Raw genomic sequence first — 11,787 nt, 5'->3', positions numbered from 1 at the left:
CAAACATGCGTGGCCTCTTTGGTGTGGACCAATGGCGTTTCATGCCTTTCCAATTCTTAGGGCAATGACAAATTGTTTTAAATTTGATTTATGGAACAGAAGAGCTCTTCTTGATATAACAAATATTTACCAGCTGATTTTATAAGGTTTTCACAATGTAAATACTACCTCTATGAAATTATAGGCATTTTTATTTTTTAACTTGTGGCAATGAGAATTTGGTGGTAAAACAATGTCCCAGTTAGAATGGCCAAAATTAACAAGACAGGAAACAACATGTGCTGGAGAGGATGTGGAGAAAGGGGAACCCTCTTACACTGTTGGTGGGAATGCAAGTTGGTACAGCCACTTTGGAAAACAGTGTGGAGATTCCTTAAGAAATTAAAAATAGAACTTCCCTAGGACCCTGCCATTGCACTCCTGGGTATTTACCCCAAAGATACAGATGTCGTGAAAAGAAGGGCCATCTGTACCCCAATGTTTATAGCAGCAATGGCCACGGTCGCCAAACTGTGGAAAGAACCAAGATGCCCTTCAACAGACGAATGGATAAGGAAGATGTGGTCCATATACACTATGGAGTATGATGCCTCCATCAGAAAGGATGAATACCCAACTTTTGTAGCAACATGGACGGGACTGGAGGAGATTATGCTGAGTGACATAAGTCAAGCAGCGAGAGTCAATTATCATATGGTTTCAAATATTTGTGGAGCATAACAAATAGCATGGAGGACAAGGGGAGATGGAGAGGAGAAGGGAGTTGGGGAAATTGGAAGGGGAGGTGAACCATGAGAGACTATGGACTCTGAAAAACAATCTGAGGGGTTTGAAGGGGCAGGGGGCAGGAGGTCGGGGTACCAGCTGGTGGGTATTATAGAGAGCACGGATTGCATGGAGCACTGGGTGTGGTGCAAAAATAATGAATACTGTTGTGCTGAAAATAAGTTAATTAATAAAAAAAAAAAAAAAAAAAACCAATGTCCCAGCAATCCCCAAGGAGTTTAGACTCTAATAGAGCACACTGAATTCAGGATAGGATGTTCAATCACATAGCACTGCTTTGCTTACTTTTTGAGCTAAAATGGTTATTCAGGTTTATCTAGAAAATACCTTTTCTATTTTTATGGATTTTCCTCACACACAGAACTTCTAGTGAATATGGTTCTGATAATTGCTTCCATTAAACCAATTTAGAAACCATATATTTTATGTGTGAATAAGAAAGGAAGCAAATTAGATTCGGATGCATACTGTGCTAAGTTCCGTGGCTACATATGGAAATTAAGGAGTACTAAGAAATACTACTTTCTTTTGGATGCCCTTGTCAATTGTGTGACTCTGCTAACAAAACAACAGTAGGGAAAATTTGGCTTTGCATTTTGAACAACAGCAACACAGTGGTCTTTTATTGAACAAAACTGCAGGAACAATGTGGTACTGTAAATATTTTCTAAATCCACAATTTATTTTCTTTCCCCGAAATGTTTCCCTGAAAGCTTCTCTTGCAAGTCACTTTATACTATTAAAGAGAAAAATAAAGTTCAAACTTTGTAATCTGACTGAAGTAGGACAGTAACACACACACACACACACACACACAGGTTAAATTTCTTATCCTTATTTAAGAACTTTGGATTCATATTTGAAATTTGATAACTTGAATGTATTTCCTCTCCTATTATTCCTTTTCATTGGCCCTAATCATCCCCCTTTTCGTCATTACTGAAATAAAAAAATGTTTAAGAAAACTAGACATTATCATCATAACAGGACATAATCTATAATCGGGTAAGAGTAAAGTAACACTTGGTCAGGTGTTTGGTCAGAAGATGGGTAAGAATATAGCATGACTGAAAGAGAGAAGGTACGGGGGTCGTAAGATCCGTGAGTGTCAGTGACGGTGTGATAAAGTGAACGAAATGAAGCGCCTTGAGAAAGATGGGAAGATATTCAGGAACAAGGACAAGAAGCAATCTGTCGGTCGGGCTGAGGATTTTTAATGTCACCTTAGTTTATTAGGAAACCATTGAAGGATTTTTTTTTTTTAAGATTTTATTCATTTATTTGACACAGAGAGAGAGAGAGATCACAAGCAGGCAGAGAGGCAGGCAGAGAGAGAGGAGGAAGCAGACTTCCCGCCGAGCAGAGAGCCCGATGCGGGACTCGATCCCAGGACCCTGAGATCATGACCTGAGCTGAAGGCAGAGGCTTAACCCACTGAGCCACCCAGGCGCCCCCCATTGAAGGATTTTAAAACCCAAACTAATATAATCTGATTTCCTTTCTTTCTTTCTTTTCTTTTCTTTTCTTTTCTTTTCTTTTTTAAATTTTAGGATCATTGAAACACAATGTTATAATAGTTTCAGGTATATGACATAGTGATTGGGCAACTCCATATATTATGCTATACTGGCCAGAGCCTGTGTCACCACACAACACTATTACAATACACGGACCCTGGTTACTGAAACAAAAAAGATCTGAGGACTGTAAGAGAAATGCTGGAAGAGATAGAGTCAGGCCAATGAGGTGGTAGAGATAAGAAATGACGACAGGACTGATGTGGTAACAGCAACGATGGGGAAAATAAGACGATTCGAGATTCGAGCAGAAGGTAGCAGGACCTGGTGACAGGTTGGGTGCAGGCAGTTTGGGTGAGAAAAATGTAAATGATGACACCCAGATTTCTAGTCTGAGACACATGAAAAATGGAAATGTCATTCTTTATGATTGGAAACATGAGAGGCGGATCAAGTTTACAGAAGATCATGTTGAGCTTCAAATACATTAAATTTGAGATGTTAATTGAACCTTGTCAATATTTCTGTTTTGCTTCCTTATTTTTTCCTAAATATATTGCTTTGCACTTACAGTTGCCGTACTTGATTCTTTTTGTATTTTTTCATTAATTTGGTATCCTGCACTTTGGAAAATTAACTTGAAACAACCAATAATTTAATGTGCATTTTTTGAAACTATCTTTTTTTTTAACTTTCACAAATAAGAAAGATGATGTACTTCTAAACATAGCTTCAAAACTAAGGATATATATTCTAAATCTAAATGGAAATTCTGTATGATATTCATAGTGATAGCCATTTTGGATTTACACAAATCTATGATGGACCTCAGGATTTGGGGCTGAAATTCTAAGAACATTAATGGGGAAAAAAAAAAAACATGTGGAAAATGTATATTTGCTAACATAATGAAAAAAAAGGTAGAAAAGTAACAGTTACACTATCAAATACTACCTGAAAATAACTCCATGTAATTCCATATGCAGTTAAATTAATTTTTGAAAGGAATTCTTCCAGTTCATAAAATTGTATTGTAAATCAAAATCCTAATATAAATCTTAATATATTTAGGATTTATCCTCACAACCAAAAGTGACTTAGTTTCTCTACTGGTCTGCTAGTTTAGTTTTAGTTTTTATTCTGTTGTTTTTGTTTTCCCTTGTATACAATCAAAATTTGGAATCCAAATCTGAGCAGAATTTGTTTCAAGTTTTTGCTTTATTTTCTCCATCAGACATGAAGCTGTTTATTCAACATAATACTGCAAGTCGCTGGTTTGTTGAGTATATTGGATACTGGCTTATACATGCCTTAGGGTTTGTTTTGATTTCAACATTTGGTCTCCTGGTTGAAAGTCAAATAAAAATAAAATTAGATTTAGTTTTATTGTTGTGAAGCTTTCTCCATCTTCTTTATCTCAGGCCCTAGCCTACCTTGTCTATGTGTAGGATTTGTATTAGTTGAGTGCCAGAAGCTAAATTTAAAAAAAAAGGTAAAAATTTAATTGCTGTATTATGTCTATCTGTTGCAATGATCTTGACTCTCTACTGCATGTCGTTAGTTGAAGGAGAGTGCTATCACTTCTCCCGTAGTTGTTGCTGTGTTCTCACCTCCACACCTCAGGTGAGTACGGAGACGGAAACAAACGCCAGCCAAAACGAGCAGTTAATATAAATGCTGAAACCCACGGTGTGCCCTGCCTTATTCAAGAAAATTGCTAACGCGTGATTCTGATACCCTGGGACAGGAGTAGTGAAAGTGCAGAGGAAACACGAAACACTGGAATAAAAAGATGAGGGGGGGAAAAAAAAAAAAAAAAAGATGAGGGGGAAAAAAAAGAAGAAGAATGTAAAGAAATGAGTAGGGTATATTTCATAGAAATTAACAAGGTCAAATAAAATGCTGCCAGTTAAAAAATGATAAATGTGTGAAATCACATCATTTAGAAAATATGCCATTAAACATCTAGATAAGCCACCGTGCCCTAATATGTTTTATTGCCAAACACAGCTCTTTGTAGTATACTGATGACCTGATTTGGGGACCAAAAAAAAGGTACTATTTAAGTCTAGAAAAAAACCCTGACATCCATTTTTCTCAACAGTTTAATTGGTAAGAGTTTACTTTTATTTTTCCAGTAAATACGAATCACCAAAAATGTCCCAGCTTATTTTCCTTCATTGAAATGAAACAAAATATACTCCCTTAGAGTTTGACAAAAATGGATTCTGAGTTTTTTGTTTAATGGGGAAGATTGAGATGGTTTAAAGCTATCTACAGTTTAGAACTACCTACCATAAAAATATGTTATAGAAAATCTGTTTTCATTCTACCAACACTCCGTACTCACTTCTCTCCATGGAGGAGTAACAGATTATTGTAGGACAACAAGAGTATGGCAGGAGCATCACAAGTGGACTCCCAGTGACTGACAGCCTTGGAGAATTTCCTCTTCTTGAATGTGAGTGGTTCTTATGACCTGTTTCTAGCCAACAGAATACAGCAAAAGTGTAGAGATGTCACTGCCTTAATTAGGTTATATTATATGGCAAAGATGACGGTATTAGATTTATATTAATATGTTTGTGTGTATCTCCACTAGAGATATGCTCCTGCTGGCCTTGAAAAAACAAACTACCAAACCGTATGCTACCCAAAGGAGAAAGCAGTATGTTTGCCAGGAAAATAACTTAGGATACCTCTAGGAGCTCAGGGTGACCTCTAGCCAATAGCCAATAAGAAGACAGGCTTTTGGTCATAAAACCACAAGGAAAGGAATTGTGCCAATGGAATGAACTTGGAAGTGGATTCTTCCTCAATACAACCTCCAAATGAGAACACAAGCTGATCAATACCATGATTCCAACCTGTGAGACCAGGAACACAAAATTTAACTAAATCTTGATTGGAATTTTAACCACAGAAAATGTGAGATAATGTGCTGCTTTAAGTGGCTAAATGTGTGGCAGATGTGTTACATAGCAATAAAAAAATGAATTCAGAGGATATTAGTAAACTAATATGGCTCTTATAAATATACACTAAAAACTGTTCATACGCTGAAGTATTTTTGTGATTCTTTTATCACTTGGTAAGCTACAAATAATCACTTTACTGTAAACCATGATTGATTAATAAAATCTGTTATTTGCATCTCCTATAAAGTTCTCATTAAATTAGTGAGTTTCCTATAATATCCTTTTTAGAGCATTGATTTTTTTTGCTCCCTTAAAAATCATTATTCTCCTTTTTTTTTTTTTTTTCTCTATAGAAATCCTGATAATGTGGTTTGCTGGGATTGTACTATGATGATATTTGGCTAATTGACCTAAGAATAATGGAATCCTGATAGAGAATACATGTTATAACTATCTACAAATTTTCAGTGGAAACAAAGATTACACTTTCTTGTTGACTTTGGCTTTGATTGCAGAACCCTACACAGAGAACCCTACGAGGGCTAGGATATTTTAAGGATAAAGGCTCATTTTTAAGGAAAACTATGAATCATATTTCATAAGTAATATTACTTTTAAAAATGTATATTGTGGGGCGTCTGGGTGGCTCAGTGGGTTAAAGCCTCTGCCTTCGGCTCAGGTCATGATCCCAGGGTCCTGGGATCGAGCCCCGCATCGGGCTCTCTGCTCAGCGGGGAGCCTGCTTCCCCCTCTCTCTCTCTGCCTGCCTCTCTGCCTACTTGTGATCTGTCCGTTAAATAAATAAATAAAATATTTTTAAAATAAGTATATTGTGATTATAATGGACCATTTTTCAAAGGCTGAATTTTAAAATGATTTTGGGTGGTTTAAGAGGAGGATTTGCAAGATGGGACTGTGCATACCTATCACTTAGTTTTCTAAATGTTTTGTTGACAACTTTTTTTTTTTAAGTTTCGATTTGACTAACTCTTTTATCTTCTTAAGTTTTGATTTCAATTCCAGTTAGGGAATATACAGTGTTACAGTAGTTTCGGGTGCACAGTACAGTAATTCGACAATTCCGTGCATCACCCTGTGCTCACCGAAAGTGCGCTCCTTAATCTCCATCACCTGTTTAACCCATCCCCGACCCCTCCTCTCTGGTAATCACCTCCTACTCTTAAGGAAAGAATAATTTGTGCCTCTCCAACTTGATGTGGAGCTCTATGTTATACATAAGGTGATAAAAGAAATGATGCTTTCTTATTTTAAGATTTTATTTATTTGAGAGAGTGAGAAAGAGAGAGCCCATGCCAGCCGGGAGCACGTGAGCACACACACCTGCAAGTGGGAACAGGGAAGGAGCGGAGAGGGAACGGAGGGAGAGAGAGGGGGACAAGCTGACTCTGCACCGAGTGTGGACCCCAAAGCCAGGGCCAGTCCTAGGACCCTGAGATAAAGACCGAAGCTGAAACCAGGAATCAGATGCTTAACCGACTGAACCACCCAAGTGCCCTATGCTTTCTTATTGAGAAGGGTCCTGAATTAGCACTATTTTCATTTTTAAGAACTATCACTTCACGTGAAATCCACTAAACTACTAAAATCTCAGTAAATTAAACAAATACTGACTGATTCCCTTCTATGTGAGGCATTCTACTATATGATAGGAATGTACAGATGAGTGCAATATGTCCTCTGCCTACTGACAGCTACAGTCCCACAGGCATGCATTACTTTAACGCATAACTAAATGAGGAATATAAAAACATAGGTCAATTAAATTGTTATTTGGGTATATAGGAAAAACTTACTTTTTGATGAAAATTATGAAATGCAAGTTACATTTTAGTTTCATCTTAAAGTATTAGTAGGTGGCACCTGGGTGACTCAGTGGGTTAAGCCTCTGCCTCGGCTCAGGTTATGATCTCAGGTCCTGGGATCGAGCCCCGCATTGGGCTCTCAGCTCAGCAGGGAGCCTGCTTCCTCCTCTCTCTCTGCCTCTCTGCCTACTTGTGATCTCTCTCTGTCAAATAAACAAATAAAACCTTTAAAAACAAACAAACAAAAGTATTAGTAGGCATTTGCTAGAGAAAGAAAGAATGTGTAAATGGAAAATTAAGAACCAAATGAGGACAAGTGATCAGCAGGCAGGTCTAGGGAACTGGCAGCAAATAGGTTGAGAAATGTTGGTTGCAGAGTTTGGAAACCGTTAAAGGCTGGACATCCTAACATCATTAATGAGCATCCACTTGATGGAAGAAAATAGTTTTCGTACGCTGAAGCCAGCTCAAGCCAGAAATCACTGGATTAAAAGGGGAAATTGTGTACATAATTTCCCAATTCCAAGTTCAGTAACATACATGACATTGATAGCTTGAAATTGACCATAATGGGAGTATTTATCTATCTTATAGAAATCAGCAAATGCTACAATTCAGGACTTTATCAGAGAGATAATAATTAAAGTCGTACCAGAATATTATAGTAAACACACACACACACACACACACACACACACACTTATTAATTAACTAGAATATTCCAGAAGTGTTTAATAGGATATGGTCTGTGTGTCAGGCACCATCTTGAGGATAAAGTTTGGGGGAAAAATGTTCCTGCTCTAGTGCAATCGTAAACAAATATTTCACTAAAATTGTTACAAGTATCAATAAGTGCAATGAGATAAACAAACAAACGAAAAGAACTAAGTAATGGGTGAACTAGAGCAACTGCCTTTGATGAAAGGCTGCTAGCTTCCATAGGCTTATAAGAGAAGACATCTTTCAATTGGTGATATTTTAGCTGAGGCCTAAAGGTTGAGAAACTAAATATGAAGTAAATGTGAAGATTTGGCAACAATGCATTTCAAGGAGAGGAAGTAGCAGCAAGTTCAGAAACTGTACCAGGAAGTATGTTCCCCCCAGATGAATGTGGCTAAAATCCAATGAAGGGAATACTTTTGCTTATCTTCTTCCTATTTTTCTCTTTACACCTAGATTTATTCTCACCACCTGTACACATACACCTTTATACAGAACTGCAAACACCCTGGTTTTTTCCCCTAACTCTTGATGTTACTCAAGACCACTCCCTTGACTTTCCTCTGTTATCTAAGGAGGCATTTCTTTGGGTTGGCAAGGTTTAAAGTCATTTTATTGCCATGTGTAGTGGACAGAGCTTTTAAATAGCATGGATAAATGAGGGGGTGGATGACAGAACGTGAAGATGGAGAACCTGAGCTTCCCATGCAGTTCATGATCCTTTGTCTCCTGATCCTTCATCATGTCCTCTCAAAAGATTGTGGATTCTTTATGGAAGATACTATGTATCATTCCTTTTTCCTACTAATCTAGCATGGTACATAGTATCTACTATATGCCAAATAAGTTAATGAACAGATGAATTAGTAGATGTACACGTATATATGTGCATACTAAATTTAAATTACAAAATAATAAACTGTATGAATCTGGATAGAAAATATCGATGATTCCGGACTTTAAGCTCTATTACAAAGCTGTCATCATCAAGACAGCATGGTACTGGCACAAAAACAGACACATAGATCAATGGAACAGAATAGAGAGCCCAGAAATAGACCCTCAACTCTATGGTCAACTAATCTTCGACAAAGCAGGAAAGAATGTCCAATGGAAAAAAGACAGCCTCTTCAATAAATGGTGCTGGGAAAATTGGACAGCCACATGCAGAAAAATAAAATTGGACCATTTCCTTACACCACACACAAAAACAGACTCAAAATGGATGAAGGACCTCAATGTGAGAAAGGAATCCATCAAAATCCTTGAGGAGAACACAGGCAGCAACCTCTTCGACCTCAGCCGCAGCAACATCTTCCTAGGAACATCACCAAAGGCAAGGGAAGCAAGGGCAAAAATGAACTATTGGGATTTCATCAAGATCAAAAGCTTTTGCACAGCAAAGGAAACAGTTAACAAAATCAAAAGACAACTGACAGAATGGGAGAAGATATTTGCAAACGACATATCAGATAAAGGACTAGTGTGCAGAATCTATAAAGAACTTAGCAAACTCAACACCCAAAGAACAAATAATCCAATCAAGAAATGGGCAGAGGACATGAACAGACATTTCTGCAAAGAAGACATCCAGATGGCCAACAGACACATGAAAAAGTGCTCCATATCACTCGGCATCAGGGAAATACAAATCAAAACGACAATGCGATATCACCTCACACCAGTCAGAATGGCTAAAATCAACAAGTCAGGAAATGACAGATGCTGGCGAGGATGCGGAGAAAGGGGAACCCTCCTACACTGTTGGTGGGAATGCAAGCTGGTGCAACCTCTCTGGAAAACAGCATGGAGGTTCCTCAAAATGTTGAAAATAGAACTGCCCTATGACCCAGCAATTGCACTATTGGGTATTTACCCTAAAGATACAAACGTAGTGATCCGAAGGGGCACGTGTACCCGAATGTTTATAGCAGCAATGTCCACAATAGCCAAACTATGGAAAGAACCTAGATGTCCATCAACAGATGAATGGATCAAGAAGATGTGGTATATATACACAATGGAATACTATGCAGCCATCAAAAGAAATGAAATCTTGCCATTTGCGACAACATGGATGGAACTAGAGCGTATCATGCTTAGCGAAATAAGTCAAGCAGAGAAAGACAACTATCATATGATCTCCCTGATATGAGGAAGTGGTGATGCAACATGGGGGCTTAAGTGGGTACGAGAAGAATAAATGAAAGAAAATGGGATTGGGAGGGAGACAAACCATCAGTGACTCTTAATCTCACAAAACAAACTGAGGGTTGCTGGGGGGAGGGAGTTTGGGAGAAGGGGGTGGGATTATGGACATTGGGGAGGGTATGTGCTTTGGTGAGTGCTGTGAAGTGTGTAAACCTGGTGATTCACAGACCTGTACCCCTGGGGATAAAAATATATGTTTATAAAAATTTTAAAAAAAAAAGAAAGAAAATATCGATGAGTCAAAAAAATTTTTTCTATTTGGTTTATTATATAGATCCTAAATGTGTATGGATAATTTTGATTCCTAATTCTATTCCTTAGGATGGTATTATAAAGAAAGGAATCCTGTAGGTTTCATCTCAATGGTTCATTCTTATACAACACTTATTACTGTGAACCACATATGTACCCACCACTTTGCTAGATATTAAATAAATGAGTCAGAGAAAATGTCGACTATTTTAATATGGATCTAAAAATAAATGGTTGAGCTCCTCCTTATTAGAGAGACAGCCACATCCTCTGGTGTCATGCTAGTAATGGCCCTTAGACACAATGATGAAGGTTGGAGTAAATGGATTTGGCCATATTGGGAACCTGGTCACCAGGGCTGTTTTTAATTCTGGAAAAGTAGATACTGTCACCATCGATGACCCCTTCATGACCTCAGCTACATGGTCTACATGTTTTGCTATACCACAGCAAATTCAGAAGCACAGTCAAGGCTGAAAATGGGAAACTTGCCATCAACGGAATGCCCATTTCCATCTTCCATGAGTGAGATCCCACCAACATCAAATGCAGTGATGCTGGTCCTAAGTATGTTGTGGAGTCCACAGGGGTCTTTACCATCATAAAGAAGGCTGAGGTTCACTTGAAGGGTGAGGCCAAGAGGGTCATCATCTCTGCCCCTTCTGCTGATACCCCCATGTTTGTGGTGAACATGAATCATGAGAAGTATGACAACTCCCTCAAGATCATTAGCAATGCCTTCTGCATCATCAACTGCATGGCCCCTCTGGCCAAGGTCATCCATGACAACTTTGGCATTATGGAGGGACCTGACCATAGTACATGCCATCACTGTCACCCAGAAGACCATGGAAAGTCCCTCTGGGAAGCTGTGATGTGATGGTCAAGGGGCTACCCAGAACATCCTCCCTGCTTCTACTGGTGCCACCAAGACTATGGGCAAGGTCATCCCTAAGCTGAATGGGTCTAACTGGTCTCCAAGGAGTAAGAGTCCTTGGACCACCAGTCCCAGCAGGAACAAGAGAAAGAGAAAGGCCTTCAGATGCTGAGGAGTCCTTGCCCCAACTCATCCCACAACATACTGAGAATCTCCTGACCTATATAGTTTCCAACCCCGTTCTCCTGAAGAAGAGGAGGGACTTGGGGACCCTACCTAGTCATATATTATTGGTAAAGTATACTTCACACAACTTAAAAATTTAAAAATACAAAAATGAAAACAAATGGTTGATCCATAAATTGCTAAAGTTTATTAGATAAGGTTAGAAATAACCTTCTATAGGATTGCAAGTGGGCATTCAGAAGGGAGAAATTGATTTTTGTGAAGTAATTGCAGAGAAGATCTACAGTTCAAAACTCAAAAACTAAAACAGAATCAAAACAAAAATCCTCCCCACAAGTAAAGGAACCCTCAACCCCCCCCCCAAAAAAAAAACCCCAAAGAAACCCTAAGAAACATAAACACAATTCATGATATGCAGACTGGTCTTGAGTGTTCTGAAAATTCACTTCAAGCTGCAATTCTAACGTCATCTTGGGTGACTGAGGCAAAGCCTTGGG

At 38.4% G+C, this 11,787-nt stretch overlaps 1 pseudogene; it reads left to right on the top strand.

Annotated features, from left to right (window-relative positions):
- The first annotated feature begins 10,530 nt into the window (after positions 1-10,530).
- On the top strand, positions 10,531-11,276 carry LOC131827979 (glyceraldehyde-3-phosphate dehydrogenase-like; annotated as a pseudogene).
- The last annotated feature ends 511 nt before the right edge of the window (positions 11,277-11,787 follow it).

Source organism: Mustela lutreola, chromosome 3 (genome assembly GCF_030435805.1).
Source record: "Mustela lutreola isolate mMusLut2 chromosome 3, mMusLut2.pri, whole genome shotgun sequence".
NCBI classification, from domain to species: domain Eukaryota; kingdom Metazoa; phylum Chordata; class Mammalia; order Carnivora; family Mustelidae; genus Mustela; species Mustela lutreola.
The sequence above is the reverse complement of the archived record's forward strand: the minus strand, read 5'-3'. Positions and strand labels throughout refer to the sequence as shown.